The sequence below is a fragment of the Lagopus leucura genome, unplaced genomic scaffold (genome assembly GCF_019238085.1).
Source record: "Lagopus leucura isolate 7727_CA_CO unplaced genomic scaffold, USGS_WTPT01 Super-Scaffold_100049, whole genome shotgun sequence".
Classification (NCBI taxonomy): Eukaryota; Metazoa; Chordata; class Aves; order Galliformes; family Phasianidae; genus Lagopus; species Lagopus leucura.
This window is the reverse complement of record NW_024962295.1, coordinates 1,882,464-1,907,686: the sequence shown is the minus strand read 5'-3', so window position 1 is coordinate 1,907,686 and position 25,223 is coordinate 1,882,464. Positions and strand designations below refer to the sequence as shown.

The window sequence follows — 25,223 nt, the reverse complement described above, 5'->3', positions numbered from 1 at the left end:
AAAAGTGCTCCCATTATAATTGAAGCTTTATAGTGAGTATGTCTAAGGCAAAGTTAGAAGAGCACACCACTAGCACTGAAGAAAAGGTATGTGAGGAATATAGGAAGTTGAATGAATACAGTGACTGAAACTGAGACAAACAAAATGGTTGCCCTCCATGCTCCATAGAAAATGAAATTCTCTTACTAGCCCAAACTGTTTATATGCAATATGAGCATCTTTGAAAAATCTATTTATGACCATTGTCAATGGCATCTATTCAGTCCACTGTCTAACTGTTCACCTCGTAATTTCTCTTTATACTTCTATTAACTGGAGCTTTGGGATTCACAGTTTATTCTAATTCATTCATGATGACAGTAAGCCAAAGTCTCGTGTCAGTACTTGTGAGATGTATATATATGCTATATGTGGTATGTACAGTGTATGTATTAAAAAATATCTATTTACTGAGAGATGATTTTTGTGATGATCTGTTCTGAGCATTGGTATCAACAAAGACTTCAGAACAGCGTACGTCAGTAAAAATAAAACAACATATAGTTTTTATAGTTTGTCCAAATTCTATTAATAATTTCCTGGCTTCCAACATATTCCTTTAGTCTTTTTAGGTGAGGGTTTAAAGAAAAAAATGTTACTCTGCATTTTTAGTGAAGCATATCTGTTTGTTTCTGAGATGGCTGTTTGTGATTCTATTGAAGTTCATGCTATCTCAGAAACGTTTACCAGAGTTGAAGAAATGCTTTCTTTTGCAATGCTGTTTGTGGATGTTGAAGGAGAAAGTGTAGACTCAGGTCATACCATGATATCAATAGGTAAAATCCATATTAGAGTCCAAGGGAATTTTGCTGTTTCTGCCAGGATTGAATTGGGTACTTGACAGAGTTGGGTTTCTCAGTTGTGTAGACAAATGCAATAGCAGAAGACTGTCAAGGAACGTACAGAAACATTGTCAGTGAGTAACAAGACTGCGAAACTTCTCCTGTTCAGATCACACTACTCTAAAGTCATCAGGAAAATTATATAAGAAAGCAAACATTGACTATACCAAAGTGACTGCTCTAATTCCAGTTTCATCTAGCATACAATTAATGAATACACAGATGTTATAGTATCGTAGAGAGCTTGGCTACGTAGTTGTTACACCAAAGCAGGGAACAGAAAAGGTAGGCACACTCACCCATCTCCTGGGCTCGCATGGGAAACATAAGGTGCAGAAAAGCACTGCTTTAATGTACCCACAGAGAAGAGAAAAAACTATAGGTGAAAATACAAGGGACTCAGAGGAAAGGAACTGATGTCCTGGAAAGCATCAGAGACCAAAAAATCGCCTCACTGAGGAGAGCCCCAGGAAGCACAAACACATAAAATCCTCAAATACGCCTTTTTTTTTTTTCTTTTCCCTCTCTTTGATCCATATTTCAGAAGTTCAGAGAATTAAGTTACATTTCTCCTTCCCCTGTACTGCATTTGTAGAAGTGCAATTACAATACAGATGGGAAGTGGAGGGTCCACTGAGGGCAGGTGACCTAATTTATGGCCTTATATCCTAAGTCTCACCAGAATGTCCAAGCTAGCTCACAATTACTAATTATTAGAAAGATTGGAAGGGAGGCCAGAAATCTTCTTACTGGACCAAGTGATACACCTGTGGGGAAAAGTAAAAGATCTGTCATAAATAAGACCTAGAAGTTGTTTTTGAACACAAATTTTGGACCAACAGAAGATGCACATCCTCCTCCACATGTGGCCATGTGTATGGGAACTGTTGAGTCATGGTCTGAACCACTGATTGAGCAGCTGGGGAAAGGACCCAGTCAGCCCTGGGAGCGCAGGTGAAGGCAATGCAGCTGCGAGACAGGAAGGGGTGCAGCCTCTCTTAGACCTCATTGAAGGGCTGACTGCCACTGGAAATTCCTCTTTGGTGAAGCTTTTCCCTGTGAAAATGGAATCTTCTGTTACAGGTGAGCAATCTTCTGCCCTTCCTTTATAGTACCTTTCTATCTTGTCAGTTCTTTGTCGTCACACCCTTGTTGTAATGCCTTTCCCACTGTACTGATCTGTCCAATTGCTACACTGTGTTTGTTGCCTTATGATTCTTCCTAATTACTATTAATAGATGAGCAGCAGTTCTGATTTATATATATTTTTTCATATATTAACATGGAGGTCTTTTAGTAGATTTGACTTTCAGAGGGTGATTGTCTGAAAATTTTAGGAAATAACGTGCTAAACTCTGGTTGGCAGCATTTAGAATCAATGGGATCATGATGTCACATCAGTGTGGAGCTGGCCCACACACAAATTTGGGGGAGAATTCATAGAATCATAGAATGGCTTGGGTTGGAAAGAAGCTCAGGGATCATCAAGTTCCAAGTGTGAGTGAGGGAGCTGTTGTGAAGCAAGCAGCTACATCATTTAAATAAATGGTTATCTGGAGGGAGAAGGTGATGTATGCTTTTTAATGAAAAAAGAAAGCTCCAAGTAAACGCTCAAACAAATGGTGAGATCTTTAGACTGACAGTGAATAATAGACCAGCTAGAAAAGCAATTGTGTGCTTCCATTCTTAAGAAAATCACTTCTTCTGGCAACCAACCATCCCAACCAGAGACTGGAGTCTTATTATAGAAGGAAATGAGTTGTTCTGCTGACTTCACACACACAGTGAGCTGGTTGCAGTTTCTACAGCAAAGTTAATGTAAAAGAAGTAGCAAACTTCTGCAAATGAGATTTGTTAATATGCCTCACAGCATTCAGCTACAGTAATAGTGACAAAATGCACACCGTGTGCAGAGGATGGGAATAGATTTAAACATCCTAAATTTGACTCTCAGATTAAATGTCCTAGTGTTAGAAAAATATTACCTGAGAGGACGCAATACATTAGCTATCAAAATAAACTAGCGACCAGACCAATGGGTGCAACGTGCACAGGCAGATGATCTGCGTACTGAAATTTATCAGGATACCACAGTGCTGTTTTTAATCTTGTGTGAAGTGACTGCACTGTGTGATGTCAGATGATTTGGGATCTTGCTGCCTGCAAGATCAAGGGAAGGCTCTGCATTATTCAGCTATTGTCATCCTCCCTTCTTTTTCCAAAGGAAATACATATTTCAGGTGCAGTAAGAAACAGTAAGTAGGTAACCTTCAGATTTCCTTTTCTGAGATCCTATTTCAGGATATTCTGTAATTTTGTAATCAGACGAGTGAAGGGCAGCCCACCTGCTGAATAAGTAACAGAAGACTACTCAATAAAAAAGCACCAGTAATTAATGCTAGAGTTGCACAGGGTTTGGGGCTAGTTAGTGGCCTGATGTAAATGAGTACAGCCATAATGGTACCCTCATTTACACCCACGTTAAATGTCATTTAAAGCTATTTACAGCAGCATAAGCATTAATTTCTATAATTTCTCCCATCAGAGAAGAGATTCTTTTCTATTTTGTAATGTATAAGTGGTGGTTTAAGCATTTGCTAGGAGAAAATGTCAGATCAGCATTTCTGGCTAGAAACTGTTAAAGGTAACTGCATTTTTCATGATAAAATGTTGTATGTGTTATATTAAATGTATTGAGCAATGGCATAATTAAAAATATACCAGGGATTTCCAGGGTGGGGGAAAAAACAAACAAACAAACAAACAAAAAACCCAAAAAAAACCACCTGCCTATTCTGAAGACTTCAGTATAGCTGTAAAAGCTGATTATACATTGGAGTTTGAGTGTAAAGATCTTGGAGAATGGGCTCTTTAGCACACATAAAAGGTATCTCTGTATAATGGCTTATAAACAGCTTCACTCAAAATCTAACAGTATTGAAGGGAGATGACAAAGAACTACTCAGAAATGCATTTAACTGATAAGCTGCATGCTCCTAATAACTGAACTTCAAGTATTGCAGCGAAGCAGGTGAAAAGAGTCTGAAGCAAAGAGTCCTGGCCGTAGGAAATCCTGCCCTTTCAGGATAGTTTCTAGAGACAGTGAGGTTTTTTAGGCTTCGTTCTATACTGATAGCATCAGCCCTTCAGCATCCACAAGGAGCACTGGCTATCTGTCTCCTGGTGCTGGGAACTGCAGGAACAGGGCCATGTAATAGAGGTTCCTGGGCAGCAGATCCCATCAGCCAGACTGATTTTCAAAGGAACACCAGTCAGTTTAGGTTCTGGATGGGAGCCTGCACCCAGTGCCAGCTGCACAGATGCATGACCAAGCAGACAGTGATGCTGAGTGTCTTTCTATGCCTGCAGAGAGATTGAATCTATGCTTGCTGTGCTGGATCTAAAAGCAAAGGTGTCTGTGCTGCTGCTGCTGCAAGCTCATGTCTGGACATGGTCTTGGTTAGGCACTGCCAGAGAGGTGATAAAATCTGCTGGGAGAACTGCTTCATCATTCCCACACAGCCTGAGGGCAACACAATTAAACTGCATCCAAACCAAGGCTAAGGAGCCACCACAAAACTTCATGAGTTTTGTTTTTCCTGCCTTGAGCTTTCACCAATTCAGGGACCTATGCACTTCATTCTATCTCAAGCAGAAAAGTACTACACAGCCACAGATCATACATTGTGGGTGCTCTCGCTTCTTTGCACTCCCAAGACTTAGAGGTGCATCAGAACTTGGTACGGGATGTTTAAGAAAGAGTAGCTATTGGCAATGCAGGTAAAACTTTGGTGTGTGGGAGAGTAAGCATCTTATACAGTGACTTATACAGAAGAGATGTCACAGCTTGCATGCAACAATTACAGCTGACTTTGACTAAAACAAGAAGCATCAATTACTTGGTACAGGATAGTCCTGTCTGGACCTTGATATGAGAAAAACAAAACAAAACAAACCCTACCTGGATCCTGTAATAAATGCTAGAGCTTGTAAGCAATATATGGCAGTCTCAACCATAAATGGTTGTTCAGAAGGGCTCTCTCTCAGATAAAGAAAAGACAGCACTTAAATGGATGGGGAGTGTGAGGGGGTGGGAGGGCGGAACTATTTAGAGACTGAGGTTGTGTGAGAAGAATGTTTTGTAAAGGTACAGGGAAGGAAGATTACTGTTTTTAGATTCAAGGTTTTTCATAGCTCTGCAGTGAATGCCTATTGCAGGGTGTTGGAACTAGATGATCTCAAAGGTCCCTTCCAATCTAAGCCATTCTATGATTCTGCGAATTAGAAATAAGTGTATATTTGAGAATTTGGTGTATTTGAGTTATCAAAAAGATGAGGGGGAGAGCTGTCTAATGAATAGTGTCTTCGTGGAGAGGGAAACCACAAAATAAAGATTTTATTAAACCAGTGAAGAAGGACATAACGAAAATATATTGCTGCAAGCTAACAGTAGACAAATTTAAATTAGAAATTGAGCGTGTGTTTTTAGCAAGTTGGGAAAGTTCACCACTGAGAAACACTGCTAAAAATCATATAATCTTATCATAGAAAGGCCTGGGTTGGAAGAGACCTTAAAGATCCTCTATTTCTACATTCGGTTCATGTGGGTCCACATCTCAAGGCTGTCCAGGTACCTCTAAATGGTGTCCTTGCTGTTGTGTCAGCTGTACCACTCAGCTTAGTGTCATCAGCATTGAGGGCACACTCAATCCAGTGTCTATGTCACTGATAAAACAGACCCCTGGTGGACACCAGTTGTGACCAGCCTCCACCTCGATATAGAGCCACTGACTACAGCAACCCTCTGGCTGGGACCATCCAACCAATTCTTTATTCACCTAATAATCCAGCCCTCAAATCCATATTTCTCCAACTTAGAGATAAGAATGGGATGCGGGCTCAAGTCAAAAGCCTTGCACAAGTCCAGGTAGATGACATCAGTTGCCTTTCCTCAGTTCACTGATACCGTTGCTCCATCATAGGAAGCCACCAGATTGGTCAGACACGATTTGCCCTTGGAGAAGCCATGCTGGCTGTCTTGAATCACCTCCTCATCTCACATGTGGCTTAACATAGCTTCCAGTAGGATGTGCTTCATGATTCTCCAAGCAGAGAAGTGAGGCTTATTGGTCTGCAGCTCTGAGGATCTCCCCTTCTGAAAAATGGGAGTGATGTTTCCCTTTCTCCAGTCACCAGGGACTTTATCTGACAGCCACAGCTTTTCAGATAAGATGCAGAGTGGCTTGACAACCACATCAGCCAGTTCCTTCAGAACACTGGGATACACACCGTCTGGCCCCATAGGCTTGTACACATTCAGCCTCAAGAGGCAGATCAGACTTGCTCTGCTCTAACACTGGGAGGGATTTCACTCCCCTGGCCCCTGCCTAGAAGTTAAGAGGCACAATAGGCACCAGAAGCTTGACTGGCAGTGAAGTCCAAGAACAAAGATCTTGTTGAGTGCCTCAGCTTTCTCCATGCCTGAAGAAGCCAATTCTCCCTTCTCATTTATCAGAGGGAGTACACTCTCCTTTACCTGCCTCTTATGACCAATTTTCTAAAAAATCCCGTTTTGTTATTTTTCACAGCCCTCTCTAAGTTCAATTCCATCTGCATTTTGTCTTTCCTGATCCCACCTTGTATCCATGTCCAGACACATCTGGACAACATCTCTATATTCTTCCCAATCCACCCATTGCTGCTTGCACTACCTATACTTTCCCTTCTTTTTCCTCAGTTTGACCAGCAGTTCTTTGCCCAGCCATACCAGTTCCTTGCTTCCTCTGCTTGATTTTTTTTTTTTTATGCTGGGTCATGAAGAGCTCTTGCACTCTCAGAAAAGTGTCCTTGAGGAGTTGCCAGCTCTATTTCACTGCTATGTCTCTAAAGACAGCTTCTCAGGGGATCTCCTGAGTAATTCCTTAAAGAGCTGAAAGTTTGTTCTCCTGAAGTTCTTGAATCCACTCTTTGCTAGACCCAGGTTCCTTGAGATACTGCACTCAACCAGGATGTGCTTAATACATCCTAGGCTGCCTCCAGTCTTAACTTCTTTAATGATTTCTTTGCATTGGTGAGCACCAGGTCCAGTAATGCTTCACTTCTGTTTGGTCTGTTCAATACCAGGAAGTTATCCTCAGTGGACTCTAGGAGGAACGTTGGTGTTTGTGTTCCTTAAGGATACACTGCATTTAAGTGCCAAGTTATGGATCTAAAACAAACCAAACTGGTGATTGCTAGATTGAGTACAAGGCTGGGTGGAAGGAATAGAGGCCACTGCTGGGTTGCACTGAGTGCAAAATGCAATTGCACCCTTATAATGGCCACACAGTGCGTGTGTGTCTGTCTGCCTCTGCCCTATGAGCCAAGCTTCCCTGGGAAGCCATAAAGCAATTTCTTTCCAGCTACATCACAGAGCAACCTCCTCACTGTCTCCATTAGAGACTATTGGTGACAGTTTATTCAATTATTAGGATTTACTGCTTAACAGTTCAGTTTCAGAACATCAAGAGAAAATCCAGTAGAGGGTACAGACAGAAACAACAGCTGAATGTGGCAGGGTGAACCTCAAGAAAGTGACAGTTTCCATCCAAAATGCTCTATATTCCTTAAATTACTGGTTTTGCTGCCTGGCAGTGATGCAACCTGGGATAAGTTCTTTGTGTAGTAGCTGGTCCTCCTGCTGAGAAGGAAGGGCCGTCCCTGTAGCAACAGCCAGACTCAGCACCCTGCTTCCACCCAGCAGCCCCCCCACTGCAGCTCTTCCCATAGCCAGCAGGGAGGTGTGATCTGACTTCAGAGATGCTCTGAGCGAACCCCAGGGAATTCCTGACAACTATGTGATCAGAGCCTGATTTTGATCGTGCCTTAACCTGGCTTGTTTTCACAGTAAGGGGCTCTGCTTGGCCACGAGGTGAGTTCTGTGATCACGGGAGTCTGAAACTGCCTGTTACTCCCAGGTTCTACATGAGTGTTATTTTGCTTCTGCCTTTAAGGACTGCCCCTCAGGGCTTCATTTGCATATATGGCTGAGATATGAGGCATGTAAATTAGACATGCTTTTTTAACTTCAGTGCGTATCTGACGATCCTGTCAGCAAGATGTAGGGGTGAAGCCAGTGAAGGTGACTTGACCTAACTTGTTCCACATCGTGGCCACAGGTCTGTTTTCAGCTCATGGCTCCCTCTGGGCTAATACCCATTTCCATTTGTACAAAGCTCATTTTTAATCTAGTCTTACTCAGGTAAAATATTTCAAATCTTCAGAAAAGAAGGGAAAGGACAAGTTTCTTTGTTGTGAGAAGAACTGAGGAGTTTGATAATTTTGAACACCAGTTATCTTCAACACCAGATTTTGACAATTAGGATTGGATTAGGATTCAAGTTCCATTTCAAGCATGCGTTGGAAGTAGAAGTTAGCAAGCATGAAGACAACCATGGTCCCTTGTCCTGTGAGAACCTGGGAATGGAAGGTCAGGAGAATGGGAGCATCACGGGACCGTGGCTGGGGATGGGTGGCCAGCCAAAGCCCTGTGCACAGCCTGTGGCACAGGCAGCAGAGCCAGGCTGGGGCCATGCAGCCAAAGGGAAACATGGAGGCTGCAGTCAGCACCCGCTGGGAAGCGTGCTCTGTGCAGGTACAGTGGGTTTTTCTTATCCTAGCCCAGTATTGCAACAAAGTCCTTAAATGTCAAGCTAACCCAGTGCATTTTTAAAAAATATGACTATTTTATCCTGGCTATGGGCTGTGAACATTGGCAGTAAACTCAAATGAGCATTCTCTTCCATGGAACTAAAGCCACCCAATCAAAAACAATAGCATAGAAATTGCTGTTACATTCGTGCTCAACATAGTCCACCACCACACTTCAGCTACTTGCATTGCATCTTTTTTAGTTTGCTCATTTTTAATTACTGTGTGGGTTATGTTATTAGGGGATGTTGACAACATTTAATTTCATCAAAGGCTTTCACTTAATTCATTGCGCTTCTATATACAATGTATCTTAGATTAGATATTAGGAAGAAGTTCTTTCCTGTGAGAGTGGTGAGATCCTGGAACAGGTTGCCCAGTGAGGCTGTGGCTCCTCCCTGGGAGCACTCCAGGCCAGGCTGGATGGGGCTGTGAGCAACCTGGGCTAGGGGAGGTGTCCCTGCCTACAGCAGGGGTTGGAACCAGGAGATCTGAAAGGTCCTTCCAACCCAAACCATTCTGTGATATCTGTGATGACGACCTACAAATAGCATAATTGTTAGAAAGCTTAATAACAATGTCCTACTTGCTTTAATACTGGTAATAGTGTACTCCTGTGAGGGAAAACCTTAGACACTGAAAAATCATCTTGCTTATTTCTTTCCATTAATTAGGTCTGATGGGAGCATATCTAGGGCACACAGACACCAAAGATCTTGTGGTGCTTTTGCCATACAGATAGAGAGGCATCACCTACTTTTCTAAAGCGGTTTAGCGATTGCTACTAGTGTATTTTAAATGAAAGCATAGCAACAACGGCAGAGATTATATATTCTATTTGTCACTCTGCATGGGCTTGCACAGTGAGTGTGAATGATAAAAGTTTTGTCATCGGCAGACGTGGGTGAGATCAAGTCTAGAGCCTGGCCCACAGCCCCCTGCAGCACACAGATCCCCAATTCCCGCCTGCTGTGCCCTGTCACGCTGCTATGCCAGCCCAGGGGCAGAACTGGCACGACTCCTTATGCCCAGAGCAGGAGAAATGAAACCTTATGAAAGGCCTACAGCAAGCTCCAAAAGAGGTGAACACCTGTGTGGTTGGATTTGCCTTTAAGTCCCACAGGAGGTGGCACTCTGCAGCATGATGTGGTGCTCCAGAACGAACCTTATGCACAAGCAGTTAGTATGGAAAGAAAGGGACATAAAAACTGATGCTTGTGACTGATTTCTTACTGAAAAAGCTAATTTGTGTAAGTAAATTAAATGGGAACGTGCTGTGCTGATAGAGGTGGTAAGGCAATAAGATACATTTCTCTCTGAAGCAGTGTAAGCACCTTGCTGTAAGAACACGCATTGTAAAGAGCTGTAAATTCAGGTTTTTGCCACGTATCCCAGTTCCTAAGGCTATGGGGCTGTTGGAGCCCCTGTGGCTCAAGTCAGACCACTGGCTCAGAAGCAGAGCTGGGCATTTGCTGAGCAAAAGCATGGAGGAGAATTAAAAAGCACTCATCTTTCTCTCAAGGGTCGGAGTGCTGTGAAAATACCCTTCCACAGAAAGCAACAGTGTAAGATTGATTTTACATTCTACAGCTATGGTTGTCCAAGTGTTAAGTGAGAAGCAGGATAAATTCATTAATTGAGGGAATTTCCAGGCTAATTTCCAGGTGTTCAGGGACCTGACCTATTTCAATTTGAATAATAGCTGATGACAGAATTCGATATCCACAAACATTCTCTTTAAACAGAGGGGAGAGTTGTTTTGAGTTGGATTTTCTTAATTAGTATTCCACAAATATGGCATGGTTTTCCTAAATCCAGCCAGCACTTATGTTCTTAAAAGACTTAAACTTGAAATAAAATCAGCATATTTCACTTAAATGACAGAAAATAAGACAAAAAAAGAGACTTTACTTTGTTGATTTAATCTGAATTAAGGAAAAAAAAACAACCATAAAAGCTGTCAGATGCTCATTAGACATCTCTTTTGACAATTAGACTCTAATTTCCAGTTTCATTTGCTTAATGGACAACTGCCCTGTCCATTAACTTTATTTAAGTGGATGTTAATTAAGACTAAATTACAGTTCCGAAGGTGCTACATGCTGTACCCACCTGAAAGCAAACGGTCACCTACCATTCATTCTATTGCAAAGATGGAAACTATGAGGAAAAGGAAGAAGAGAAACTAGGGAAGATGAGTTACTGTCAGTCAGATCTGGTCTTCTGGTTTCAGAATTTTTAATACCATATTTGAAGTGGTTTTTATGTTTTTTTTTAATTACTTTTTTATTTTTAGCCTATGTAGAAAGATCAGTTAATATTTATATAATGTTATTGTGCCCTGATGTCAAAATTTCCCGAGTAGGTAACAAAGAAATGTGTTTGGCTTACAATTTCTTTTAAGTGGGGCAGGCTGTGGAACACACAGCTCCTACAGTGGGTTAGTTCAGCTGCATCCAATGTCACTTTTTGGTTAATGCAAAGCATGATGCTTGCCCGAAGTAACAACAGCACCAAACAGCTCCCTTCTGGTAACTGTCTGCATTTCGTGACAGTCTTGAGCTCTCAGCAAAGATAATTCTGGTCCTGCATACTGTGCACATCTGTGGGATGAGGAAAGCCCCTGGCTCTGGGATGTTTGCAGTCTCCTGGATGTAATCTAGGTAATGTACTGACTTCACAGATCTCTGTAATAGGCTTTATATAGTGGGAGGGTTGCTCTAAATGTGCAGTCTCTCATTTAAATCCAGGCTTAACCTTTAGTACAGTACTGCTTGTCAGAGCCATCTATCTGTTAATCATTTTGATTCCCTGTTGACTGTGTTCCATCCATTCCTGTCTCTCTGCTCGGGCTTTTCTTGGCTGGAAGGGGAATAAAGTATTTTTCATTTTCTGACCCAAAATCTTGCCATAAATTTTCCACAGAGGTCAGAAACTCTGCGTGTAGTAACCTCTAGAAGTAAACTTGCGCTAATGGCAACTCTACTGCTAACAAACAGAGTAATAAAATTGATACATAGACAGCCCTAATCACGGCTATCAGCTTAATAACAGATATCTACTGTGTGAAACAATGCAAATACATTCCTGAGAACAGCTTCTGCTCTCTGTAGCATCATTTAAGACATTGTTAAGCAGAGACAGCTCCTGTGAACAGTATTTCTTCTTCTCCTGGAAAAACATGTGCGATCCTACCCAGTTCTAATACACCAGCAGTCCATGTGACTATGACAGGGGAAGATAGTTTCTGTGATGTTAACTAGGTGTGATGATAACTGGATCCCACAGCTCTCCCCCAGATAGGTGATCCTAGCATTTTTAAAATGCTGCGTTTATAAAGAATAGCGGCATCTTTTTGTTTAAGAGATTAAAGTTGTCTTCATTGGTGAAGCATTCTTTCTCACAAAGGCTAATGTTCTTATTTAGTTCCTTGACTCCACTGCAAAGTAGGTTCACTGCTGCTTTAATCTTTACAGGACAAGCAACCAGCCAGAGGCTGACAGTCACTGACAGCTGTTAGGCACTCTCTGCCTATTAGATGTGTTAATCAAATTTTCTAACTGTTAAGAAACTTCAGCATTAGCAGAACAAGATAGCTTGGTGTTTTTGACCAGGTTTGTCCAGAATATGTATATTCTGCAGGTTTGTTCGTTTGTTTTTTTTTTTTTTTTTTTCTAACAGAACGTCTCAGAAGGAATTTGAAATCTTTATCCTTCTTTTTCTCATACGGTCATAGAACATAGGTTAGAAGGGACCCCATCTGCTCCCACCTTCTGTCAAAGGCAAGGCCTGCATTAGGAATACTAGCTATCCACTCTTGTTTTGACCCTGCAGGTGCACAGGGAGAATCTGGAGGGAGTGCCCACCAAGGCAAACAGGGCACCATGACACCTGCAATGAATGTATCCACAATATCTAAGCATGCTTGGTGAGCCTAGCTGCAGCATGCTGCCATTCATTTGGTCTCTACCAGGAGGTGTTTCAGGCCAATCTGGTAAAAGTACCAATTGCTTTATAAGCTGACATCAAATCTCTTTTCTCTATAGTGGTTATTGCTATGATAACAGCCACAGGAAAGATTTTTAGAAACTGAGTGTTCATTTTGGGAATTTGTGCTTCAACTTTTAGCCCTAATGCAAACAGAGCTTGCAGGGTTATCTATTTGTGTTGTTCTCCATGACCGTATATGATATCTATAACAGTGAGTGCACATAAGATTAAGAAAAGAGATTTTAATGCATACATGTGTATGTGTTCAACCTAGTGTGCTATCAGTCAAACTTCTCATAGGTAACGGTCATTTAGTGCAGCCTCTTCCTTCCAAGTAGCACCCCCATCATCTTCTGCACCCCAAAACTATTGCTGTTGGATTCTGTGCTCCTTTTCTCTTGCAGTTTATCCATCCTTATCCCTTCTAGTGTTTTTGGGCTGCTGCTGTCCCCACATCATCCCCCAGTTTGCCTGAAGGTCTTGCAGCACTGAAGTTGGAACATAAAGCAACTGATCTGGCTGGAACTGAATGGCTTCACCTGCAAAAGGAGTAAGAATGACCGATCTCTGTATTCATACAGCATCCCCCAGAACAGTAGGTGTAAAATCAGTTTCTGGATGTAGGACAAAGCAGAAACTAATAGCATGGGTTCTGGCCAGAAAAACGTACTTTAGGCATATGTGGTGCTCTAATGGGTATAGAAGGAGCATGCTGTGCATATGTAGGTATATCGCTGGGCCAAGTCCCCTGTGCTGTAACTGCTATTTTCCAAAGCTAACAAAACGAAAAACATCTCCCTGTCCCCTGGGATTTGGGATGAAGTCAGATTTATGGCTGGACTGCTGTGGAAGCGTATGTGTTCCCCCGGGGGCAGGGAAGAGCATAGACAGTGCTTACAGTGGGTAGCTGCTAGTTTTCCTCCCTGTGTTTGTCCTGTTTTCCCCATGCAGGTGGAGCTTATGGTGCTTGGGCCCTGGAGCACAATGAGGGAGCTGCAGTAGTGACCCCCAGCCGTGGCACTTGGACAGCCCAGTTATGGATGGGGGAGGCTTCGGGGGCCCAGATCCACAGCCCCCCGCTGTTCCTGGCACGCTGAAAGCCTCCAGCAGGCCAACAAAACTCATTTTTTCACTATCTCTGCATGGCCCCTCATTACCACCACATCAAGCCCAATTTTCTCAGGCCCACCAGCCTTCCTCATAGCCCCAGTCCTCACGTCACTCTTGCTCTGGCTCTAGGAAATGAGAGCAGGCCTGGAGTCTATAAAACACCCTGCAAAACTGAGATTCCTCTGGGCAAAGGCTCTAAAGTAGTCATATTTTTTCCAACAAGCATCACAAAAATGAGTAAAGCCGAAGTACCTGTTTATTCCTACAGCATCTCAAGGAACATTAAATGTGAAATCAGCTCTCAGGGTTAAAACCTGCTCGCTGTTGCTTGTTCCACTGTCAGTTGTCAGTCTGCAGCCATTCCCACAGGATCACTGTGCCTCACTGTGTCAGCTCCGCTGTGCTCCTTGTCAGCTTCACAATGAGGAGCAAGGGGGGAAACTGGCAACCGGCACACAGGGATCAGAGGTGGAATAAATTGAGAAGGAATGGTTTATATAGGCATGAAGGTTTTGGAGCTCAGGGCCGCTGAAAACCAACAAAGAATTAAAGATATATCAAGTACTGAGACATCAGGCGTGGTTCTAAAGGTGCAGAATCTGTGAATGCTTTTAAGCAAAAGGAAAAGACCAGAGGTGGTACTAAACTGCATCAAAAGAAAGCAGGAAGAGCTAGAAATGAAGGCAATCAATTATAAGAATACAATTTTTTAGTCAGCTGCACTGGTTAACACTAGAACAGAAGTTGTGGGAGACTGTGAGGTTTTTTCAGAGTAACTTCTGTGTGTCTACATGGGATTCCAGAGATGCCATGTGACCTTGCAGTATGGAGTTTAAGCCATGCACATGAGACTAGGCTCATATGCTGTACAGGTGTGCTGAGATCTGGGCAGGCAGAATGCTGCTGTGCCCATTTCTGCTGTGGGGCAGCTGCGGTTGGAGCATCACTTCTGTCAAAAGGGGCTCTGGGTGTATGTGAAATGGGGAAAAAGGTTAGCAGCCCTCGGGCTGGTCCAAAAGCAGCACATTTCAGAAAAATGCCTATTTCAGTTCCTGCTTCCAAAGACAGTGCTTGTTGTTCAGTGTGTTTATTGTGAAAAGAGTAACATTTGAAGGCGCACACAGGATTCTGTAGCCCGACATCCTATGGGTCTGCCCATTCTGCTGAGAAATCCTCACACTGATCTCCCAGCATCTGTTAGAACTGACATATTTTTAGATGTATGTCTGCTTTCGACTTTAAGACTTGAAGAAATTGAATGGTCTGCTCACAGAGCTGCTTCCCTAGTGGTTAGAAAAAAGAAGGGGTCTCCTCTCATCTGAATTTCTATTATTCAGAGATTTTTGTTATGCCTTTCTCTCCCAGATAAGGAAAATTCTGCTCTAAGAACTTTCTTTCCCACAGACACAATTAACACCAAACTATGACCTAGTGGGTGAACGAAGAGTGGGTTCACAGCTGATTCTCACTATAGGGTTCTTTTCTTACCAGTTGCTTATCTTTTTGTTATACTGAAACCAGTTAGCTTGTTTTTCCAGTCATGGTTATTTTTCCAAGCTAAATGACTACTTATAGCCTTTTTTTTTTTTTTTTTTTTTTTTTTTTGGCTTGTTTTCTAGGTTTCAGCCAAAGAGATTCAGTCATTAGCAAGAATAAGCAGAGGGGCGCACAACTTCTGGTTTGTTTTAAATGTTAAAACATAAAGAAGCCTTGACAGCTATAGGTGCATCTTCATTATGGAAATAAATTCCACGATGTTTCGAAGTGCTCTGATACCATCTTGCCTGGGGAAGAAAAAAACAAAACCGCACTTGTTTTGCCCTGAAAGCCGAGCTCAGTTAATGTCCAGCAGGCACAGCAGTGTTTAGGGCCTAGCTGACAGGAGCAAGGCTAAGCCAGAACACTGAATAACTGCCCAAGGCGCACACACTGTCCGTTTTACATCCCAGCTGAAGCGGATGATGAATGCACCCAATAAAGGCTGCCTCCAAATGTTTAGTGGAGCTCACAGCTGTGACCCCGCTGGCGCTCCGGCCCTCACACAGGGCCACACGCAGTGTCCCCCAGGCGCTCTGCCCTGCTCAGAAGTTGGCATGGCCATACAGGGACGGCCGTCTGCACTTGCCACAGTTCCCATGGCACAATGTATGGGCAAACCAAGCGCATGTGTGAGGCCCGCTCCTGCTGCCCAGGGTTTTCCAGATGGGCTGAGCACCTCTCTGTCACACAACGTGCAGCTGGAGCTGACAGCTCCAAATGCTTCGCAAGAGTAAGCACTCGACATGCAAGAAAAGCAAAGCAATCAGCATTTTATGCATGTCAGGATGTGATCGTGTTTGTTTTAATTCATTCTCCAATCGGCTTTCTCTCAGATAAACAGCCCTCATGCTTAATAATGCCCATGCCTTCAGCCAAAAGGCAGCGAGTGCAGCTACAGGCTGTTTGTGAGCAGCCTTCTGCATGGAAAAGTTTTGTTTTGCTTTAGCTATGCTCCTAGCATGTCAAATTTCACGGGGCTCAAATAATACTTTTCTTTTGTATTAAAGTAAAGAATTTGCCTTCCGTTTCATCCAGGTAATTGCACCATCTGAAAACACAGCTTCCCACTCATTTCCTCATAGCTGTGTGCTCTCAGTGCTGGCACAGGGCCAGAGCTGCTTGCACGCGCGTGTGTGACACGGGCTGAGCTATAACATCTGTGCTGGGCCCACATGCCATTTCTGTCTGTGAGCGCTCCTGTTAGAAACAGACCTCCGTGATCAGTGAAAAACACATTGATTTAATGCCTCTTGGCACTGAAGAATGATTTGTACTGTCCCACCATGGCAAGTCTATGCTAGCAGCCCTGGTTATGAGTAGAGAACGTTTTATTATTTATCATCTTTAAACATGTTCTTCTCTGAAGAAGTGCTGCTTTTAATGATAGATATTTGGTGATGTGAATATAAAATACATCACAGTTTCTGGTGTCTTTTTTAATTTTACAGGTGACACAGCTTAAAACCAGGAACATCAAGTAAAATAACTACTGCTGAGAGGGAATAAAAGTTGGCAGGGATGGCAGTTTAAAATAGCCCTATTTTCATCCTAAATATAGGCTGGTTTAATTGAAATCTAGTGGTAGCTATGAGACAGCTGCTGTATCAAAGACCAGTGACAGCCTGCTGATGTTAGAAAAATACAGGCTGCCTGTATCTCTGCTGAGATTAAGAGGCATCACAGAGAGCACAGTAATAGACAGATTGATGAAAAGTTGAGTTCTTAAAACAGTGGTTTGTAAAGCTTTTATGCAGTTTTATTTATAATTTATTTGTCTTTGTCCTCCTAGTAAGATGGGTTTCTGCCTGAAACCAGAGGTGTGGTGCAAATCCTCGGTTGCTGTGACCTGCTTTAGCCCTGCTGGAAAAGAAGCCACAGATACAAGTAAGTCAGCTTTCCCTTCATAAATTCTGCTGTGTAGAAGCAATAATGGTATGATGTCCAGGTTTTTTTCCAGCACGGACTTTCCTAAAAATGTGTATTTCAGCTCCATGAGGTCAGCTTAATGCCATCAGTTTTCAGATGGTTGCATGGTTCAGGCAAGACCCCTCAGTACAGTAAGGCACAGTCCCATGCTTGCAAACAATAAACAAAGTGATGTAGTGATCCTCAACATAGCAGTGCCACCAGTGCCTCACTGAGTTACCCCACTAGCCAGCAGGGCCATGTGCAAAGAGACCAGAGACCTCTGAAAGTGCCTTCAAACTGAAACAGCTCCACAATTCTAAGATTTAATTACCAGAAGCAGTTGGGTATTGCAGGTGAAAAGTGAGCATTTCTCATTATGCTGCTGCTTTCAATGTTCTTTAATGACCAGGTAGAACTTTTAATTTCCATGCTTTCTGGTTATTACTATTTTTTCAGCTTCATACAATATAAACTCCAAGCTTTCAGACTTATCCTCCCTGGCAACTATTGTTATTCTTGCTTTCTAGTTCTTAATTAATATTTGCCATGTTCTTACTAAGGTAAGTCTGTACTTTCTCGTTATATGAAATTAAAAGTAGGTGAGCTTAGTTACCAACTAAGAGAAGCTTTAGGAAGCTTATAGAACACCTTCATATGTGGATTTATTTTCTTTTGATTTTGATTCTCAGGAGTGCCCTTAAGACCTTCTATCTACCCTGTCAATCAAATGAATCAGTGAGTAATTGTGTCAGAGATACAGTGTCTTGCATCCTGTGTTCTGTGGTGAGTCCCTGATTTTCCTGATTAGTGCACACAAACACTTCTTCGTAGCTGCGTGTTGCTGATGACTGAATGCAAAATAAGGTGAGTGAAAAATCTTCTGCCTCGGCTTTTGTGATTGTTGTTAGGAAGATGTCAATTCCTTTCCTTTGCCTCATGCTCCCTGGGCTGGCAGACTAAGCATTAGAAAGGTGAGGCAGTCTCCCTGAACAGGAGAAAGAGCATCGTAACAGCAGAGCTTCTAGCTGAGTGAAGAGCGTGCAGGCAAGGAAAGCAGGAAGATCTGTGGAATATGGGAGAAGACAATCCACAGAGCTATGGGATCATTTGCACAGGCATACTGAAGGCTGCCATTATGGTGGGTGAATTGAGTGTTCTGATGAACCTCCTTGGATATTTACAACTAGTGTACTTCGCTGATATTATATATATGTCATAGACACAAACAGCAATTTGGGAAAGGGAACCAACAACCTCTGAAGCCTCAGAGGTTTTCTTGTACCCATTACTGCCCCAAATGTACTCCTAAGTATCTCATCACACAAGCATGCTTCTCTCCCCTGGACTGCCGTGAGAACTGAGGCTGCCCAGGCATCCATGGGAGGCTCCTTGCATGCTGCAGGACAGGGCCAAGAGGCAGGCAGCCACGTGCAGCATGATGCCCCATGTGTGCAGGCTGCTGCAGCTGGGTCCCAGCAGAACCACGTGCTGCTGCTGTGGTACCAAAGCACACCAAGCCTCACTGGCCAGCACCTGATTTCTTAATGCCGCTGTTTGTGTAGTGCAACTTTAAATGGTTTCAGATAACTGGATTAGTGAGGTTAGACGCAATAAAGTTATCTGAGATGGGATCAGACTAAAGGGCTGTCTCTGACAATGGCCACTACTGACTTGGAGAAGAGATTGTACAGCAGTGCTTCCAAACTGACATCTCTGAGCTTTGGCAGTCTGTGCCTCAGGATCGATTCAGCCAAGAGTGATATCTGTGCTTAACAGATATGGAAGATCCCCACTGATGGTAGGAGGAGTTTTGCATGAGAAAAAGTATTCCAGCCATCCCTACTGAGTTAATGAATAATTTTGTGCAGTACTTCTCTGCATCTGGCCACATCTGATTCTCCTTCTCATACAAAAAAGCAACAGTCAGAATGATAGCAGCAGAGCTTCCAGAACCATACGAACAGAACGTGTCATCAAAACCCATAAATGGAGAAAAAGGACTCACGGGCTATGGTGCATTTCTTGAGGAGAAAAAAAAAAAAAAAAAAAAGGCTTTAATAGGTTACTTTATGGAGGGAAGGATTTTCAGTTCCTTCTAAAATAGATAGTTTTGAACAGTTCATTTCACAAAACATTAGGAAGGAAAGATTGGAGGAAATCTGTATTTCTCAGCTTCAAAATTGAGCTATAGGCAGAGAGTTCGCCAGCTCATTTTTCTCCTTTGCTGGAAACAGACATTTGTGAGTTGTGGAAAACAAGCAGTGGGAGGAGGGAGGAAATTGTCTAAGCTTGCATAAGGAAATTAGATAGTATACCTGTGTAATTTATAAGGAGCTATGGCCACTGCCATTCTTTGATACCTAAGAAGGCCATTGTAGATACACTGCACAGTTCTCACCTTGTGCCCAGTTGAGCCAGGGGCATCCATAGATGGTCGGCTTTTGTCTGCCCCAAGGACATTGCAGTGACAGCATATGTAAGTGAACTACCCTAAATTCTAGTACCTCCTTTTGTAACTCAACTCCAGCTGTCAGGCAGATGCTAGAAAATTAATGTTAGTGATGGGCTCTAATAGAGCCCTACTAGAGCCCAAAGCATTTATGGGGACCTAAGGGCTCACTGCAATGTCATCAGCACTCTCATACAAAGTGGAGTGTCATAGGAGTGAAAATGCACATCTTGTGAAATTATTTTCACAATGGTGCCATATGGGCTGGAATGGTTTTGAGATTTTTTTTGCCGTACTCTTCATGCAACTAACTAAACATGGGCAGAACGGGGGCACTGTGAGAAGGCCGTGCAATAAGGAAGTGGAATTACAGCATTCCCCCTGGAAAAAGAGTGGATACTTCAGGGTATGTGCTGGTTTTGAGGCTGTGTGGTGCTTAGAAGCCTGCTAGGGTAAACTCACAACAGGGTACCAGAGGGGAAGGCAGGCTACAATTTTTTATAGGTCAGTATTTTGTGGGCTGCTTAACTGAGATGACTGGGTACTTCAACACTGAGAGAGCCAGGAGAAAGTCTCCTGCTTTACTTCCAGCCTGGAGCTGGAAGCACAGCCCACCAGACATTGCTCAGTCCTCTGACATTGGATCTGCCTCCAACACAGCAGACTCTACACCATTATCCAGTACAAGTCCTCAATGCATGCAATTCCCAATAGTTTTTCTGATTGTGCCCAAAAAGTAATTTTTTCTTATTGCTTAGTTTGCTTCCTAGTTGCCTCACACTAAGTTATCTTCAAATTTATGCACTTTGTAAACTTGACCAAAATAAAACAGCCAAGAAAGCACAGAAATTGAGATAAAGTTGTGAAATGCATAGTTGCATTGTCTAGGAGTACAGCAGGAGTAAAGTACAGGGCTTCATGGCAGGAGCTAGACTTTGTTCTCTCAAATGCTAAAGACATTAACTGTGAAATAATTTCTTCTCTTATCAATTGCATGTTCCATTAGGCAACCACTTTGTCTATTTCTGTTTGAGAAGCTATAGTTAGGAAGGATCTCAGTGCCTAATTGCTTTGGTTTAATAATAAATTTGTGCTCTAAAGATGTATGGTTTATGTGTACTGCATCAACAAATAATATTTGTTAGCTGCTGCCGCACGGGAAGCAAGGAGTCATGGAAAGAAACCAAACCCAGAAACTCTAGCCCCAATTTTAGTCTCAAACCTGAATCTGTGTTCAAAACTTCTCAGGGTACATACATCAGTCAGGAGGACAATATGGAAGTGCATTTATTATGTAATCAGGGCTTTTTCCCCTCCCTGCCCTTTAGCTCTGAGAGTGGAAAATCAGGAGACAGAAAGGGAAAGGAACAGTGCCAGTAGAGCAGAACACAACGGGCCCAAATAATCCAACATTTCATCATTTAATTTCACACTCACTGGGCTGCGGGGGCATTACAAATCGTGAGGAGAGTGATCTAAGAAGGGAGGTGGCTTGACGATGATACCGTCAGAGTTTAAAGAGGTCTGGCAGTGCTCTGAAAGCGCGTGTCCTTCCTTCTCCCACTCCTTCCCCACTCAGTACAGATTAAAGTGACCTCTGGAGATCAGCTCTGCTGAACCCTTCATGTAGTTCCGCAGTGTCGTTCTTATGTGTACAGTATGTGAAAGAACTGCTCAGATGAAATTCCTGCCCTTTGGAAAAGTCTGTATGTACCTCAAAAATAAAAAGAAACAAAAAGAAGAAAGGCTATTTTATTTTAAAGCCGGAGCCTCTTTCATGGTCCCATGATCTCATGAGTTCTTTGGCTGGCCTGTGACCTTTCAACCTTGCACTACATGTTTCTTTTCTAAATTAGCCAGTGTTGAGACATCAGTGGGGGAATATCAATGTTATTATAAAAGGCATCATTCTCTCCCAAAAATGTCAGTGTGAGTGAGTCATTGCACCTAACTGCTTAGCTTTTGTAAGGCAGCAAGGAAGATTTGAAAGTGAGACCCAGGGTCCCCCAGTCCACCAACTTCTATTTAAACTCCTTTAAAAAGCAGTGTTCCTACATCTGCCACAATAGAGGCCAAGGAGCTAAGCTTTCTTCCTTCAGCTGCATAAGAAAAGTAGCGCTTAAGGCGAAGTTATATATATGTGATATAAAAATAGATAGATATTACAAATAATTGATTCTTACAGCTATGCTCAAAAGTAAAAAAAAGAAAGAAAGAAAGAAAGAAACAGAAAAGCCCTTAAGAAAGTGTGCTGGTGGGTTCTATCATTTCTTGCAACCAGCTTTTGTGCATCTTCTTGCACAGCTCATGCTCTCTGGTTTCTAGCAGGTTGAGGAAATTAAATCAGATGAACCTCTCTATTTTTAATCTTAAGAACGTGGGTTTGTGTTGTCTGGCGTTCTGAAAAACCCAATATGGATGTTTATGTGGTCCTGCCAAAAGAAGTGGAATACAAAGAGGCAGTAACCTTACGAAAGGACATCACACTTTTAAGAGTGCTGAATCCTCAGCCAGGATAAATGGGGGTACCTTCACTGACACCGCTCTGCCGTCTGGCCTTCCAGCACCAAGAACAAGTGGAGGCAGAGTAGATACTCTGTCTTCGTGTTGCAAAATGTGTTGACCTTAAAATGAAAATGGATCATCCATTCCAGACATAACCTTATTCATGGGTGAAGTTACATCAGAAGTGCAGTTGGCACACATTGGGAGATGCGTGTCACCCGGTAACCATCCAACCCACAGCACAGAGAAAAATGCACGGCAAGGATGAGTTTCCAAACTCAATCTCTCCTCAGCATGTGGAAGTCTGTAAATATTTGCTCTTAGCTATCCTGCCAGCTAGTTGGTGTTCAACCCTAATTCACCTGCACTTCTGGCCCAACACTGCTAACTTCTTACAGGCAGGCAATGCCTGAAGTGTCAGAGGTTCTGCTCACAACTACAGACATTTGATGTATTCCAATACAATGCTGTCATTTGCCTCAGCCAATTTCTCTCTAAAAATAGGTTATGTTGTACCTAACTCTAGGTGAAGGAAAAAAATAAACTCTTGAGCAGAACCTGCGATAGTTGTATTAATTCATCTTAAGTACTTTGGTCTGTAGTGTTTAATGTAGCAACAGCTGAGGATGAAGTGTTAGCTGAGAAGTAACATTAGCATCGCCAGATGCCCGTATGGCAACGCCACACATTTCTTTCTGAATGGCTGTAACATTTTTTCTCACTGACAGCTATGGGATGTCTGTCCCAGTTCCATGTGCATCAGACCAGTGCTCAGCAACATGCTTTTGAACTGGGGTTTGTGAGAACAGAGTGCTCTATGGGCTTCTTATGCTGTTGCTCAGATCGATAACGATGAGAATGAGGGGAGATTTATGCTTGATAAATCCTTTTCAAAAACAGTTTCTGGATAGAACCTCTTGAATGATAAGAAGTCCTCTGATTGTGACTTCTGAAGGAAGGGGGAGAAATCTCCTACATGTCACTGTAGCGGCATGCTGAAATCACATACCCTAGTAATTTGGAGGCCTATTTTAAGCCATTTCATACTACCAAGCTAAGCTCTGCTTATCAAACATAAAACATAAAGAATATGGGCATGGTTCAGTGCCCTGCCCGCATTCTTTAGTTGCTGCTGTACACATTTAGGGAGAGTTGTTGAAAGTCACATCCAGAAAGAATGAAACCTACTTCCTAAGGCAGGCTCAGTTAGCAGAGGTTCTCAAATGAGTTTATGGTGTGGTTGGGATTTTTGTTTTATTTTATTTTATTTTATTTTATTTTTGGACTTTAAGTCTTATGACTGGGAAATCTCTGCATCATATATAAAAAGTACAGTGCTGAAAGGGGAAGTCATTTGTAAAAGGTCTTTAAAACAATGCATTTCTTTCAGTCACTGCTGTAAAATTGGGCTCTTCAGCTCAAAATAGCACGGGGTGGCAATTACCTGCCTTACCAAGATAACCTGTCTGAGATGACTTGGCTGTCCATAATCTCCCTCTGAAAAGTACTAACCACACAGCGAGGAGTAAGCACTGCATTTTGAAGGCAACTGGTCTATGCTGCTCAAGGACCAAACAGCAGGATGGCTGCACTTGTCCTCAGCGCAGCCCCTCTGTTGCTCAGCAGCAGATTTGTGGTCATCTTCCTGGAACCCAACTCTGGCTTCCCTGAGACCTGGGAAAGATCCCCAGCTCCATACACCTACTGAATGATATTCCTAATTAAGTTATTTGGACACACAAATCCCCAAAAGCCTTAGCATTTCTGTAGGGCAAACAGCTTCGTGCATGGATCCAGCTGGATTTGTCAGCCATCCATGGGTGCCCCTGCAATTCAGAGGGGCCGATCCAATATTTTTAGTGACAAAAACAAAAAGATACTCTGCCTGTATGTGTCGTGGGGAAACTGAGGTTCCTAATGAAGGAAAATCCAGTGGAGAAGTAAGCAGCTGTAGATAGCAAAGCATTATCTAGAAAATCCTCTGGATAACTTAATTAGATTTGACTGAGCAAAACACATGGCCAGCTTTTGCTGAACAGCAGCCAGTGTTGGGGAGGGAGGGAGGAGAGCAGGGGATGAGCTTTCATGAATTCCTGTAGGAGACAGATACAGTAGAGATGAAAAGAAACCGGCAGAAAAGTGACTGAGATACTCATACTTTGATGAAGATTTATAATCTAAAGATGCCAGGTTTTCTGATGTTTCTGCAGAATGAGAAGTAGTGTAAAACTAAGGGAAAGGTGCTGAAGATTTCATTACATGACATCAGTGAGGAGGAGGAAAAGGTTACAGATCACCTCTTCTTGCCCATCTCCTTTCCCTCCTTCTTCCCTACTCTGCAGCAGTGTACTTCGTGCATTTTGAATTCAAGTGGGGATGCTCTGTTCCTTCAATGTGGCAGTGAAGACACAGTACAATTTGATAAGATATCCGGGTTTTTTGCTGCTCTGGTTTTGCTCCAAGACTCTAGGTTGCTATGCCTCAATATAGGTCCATTTTAGAACCATCTGGTTCTACATACTTTGCTGCATGAACAATTCTTAATTGGCTTCAGTATGAAAAACAGAGGTACGTCCACTGAAATACAGAACTTTTGGAAAGTTGTAGAGGAATAGAAAACATCCTGTGAAAGTCAAGGTTGTAAGAAGCCTCTATTTGGTTGTATTGTTTTTTAAACTGTAGCTTTCCACACTTGTGCCAGATGATTTGGCTCTTCATCATTCTTGTCTCTTCATAATGCTTGGATCAGCTTTTCAGTGGACTTTATTTTTTTCTTGTGACTATTAAGAGGCAATCTCCACAGCAGGATGGATTTTCTGTCTTCCTGACTCTTGCTGGCCAGCCATGTGCTATTCTCCTCCTCTGCATTTTGTCTACTCATCTTGTGTTTTACTTCACTCTTTCTTTTCTACCCCAGTTCCAGCTCCTCCTGCCAGTCCTTAGATAATCTCCTGTATACTTTGTGCCAAGCTCCATTCCTTTAAGTGAGTCTTCACAAAATAGATCTGGTCCTCAAAAAACCACACGATTTATAACACGTGCCAAAATCATATTTTCATAATGATACTTTGAAGATGTTTGTTTCAATCCTGGGTATGCATAACAAACATAATCAGTGAAACAAACAGATGTGCTTCAGCACCACGAGGAGG

At 42.6% G+C, this 25,223-nt stretch overlaps 1 long non-coding RNA gene across 1 annotated transcript; it reads left to right on the top strand.

The window, feature by feature from the left end:
* The first annotated feature begins 1,888 nt into the window (after window positions 1–1,888).
* LOC122187664 lies at window positions 1,889–14,503 on the top strand. The gene is made up of 3 exons (XR_006181371.1): window positions 1,889–1,964; window positions 12,989–13,110; window positions 13,512–14,503. It is a non-coding gene; the product is annotated as an uncharacterized LOC122187664 (long non-coding RNA).
* The last annotated feature ends 10,720 nt before the right edge of the window (window positions 14,504–25,223 follow it).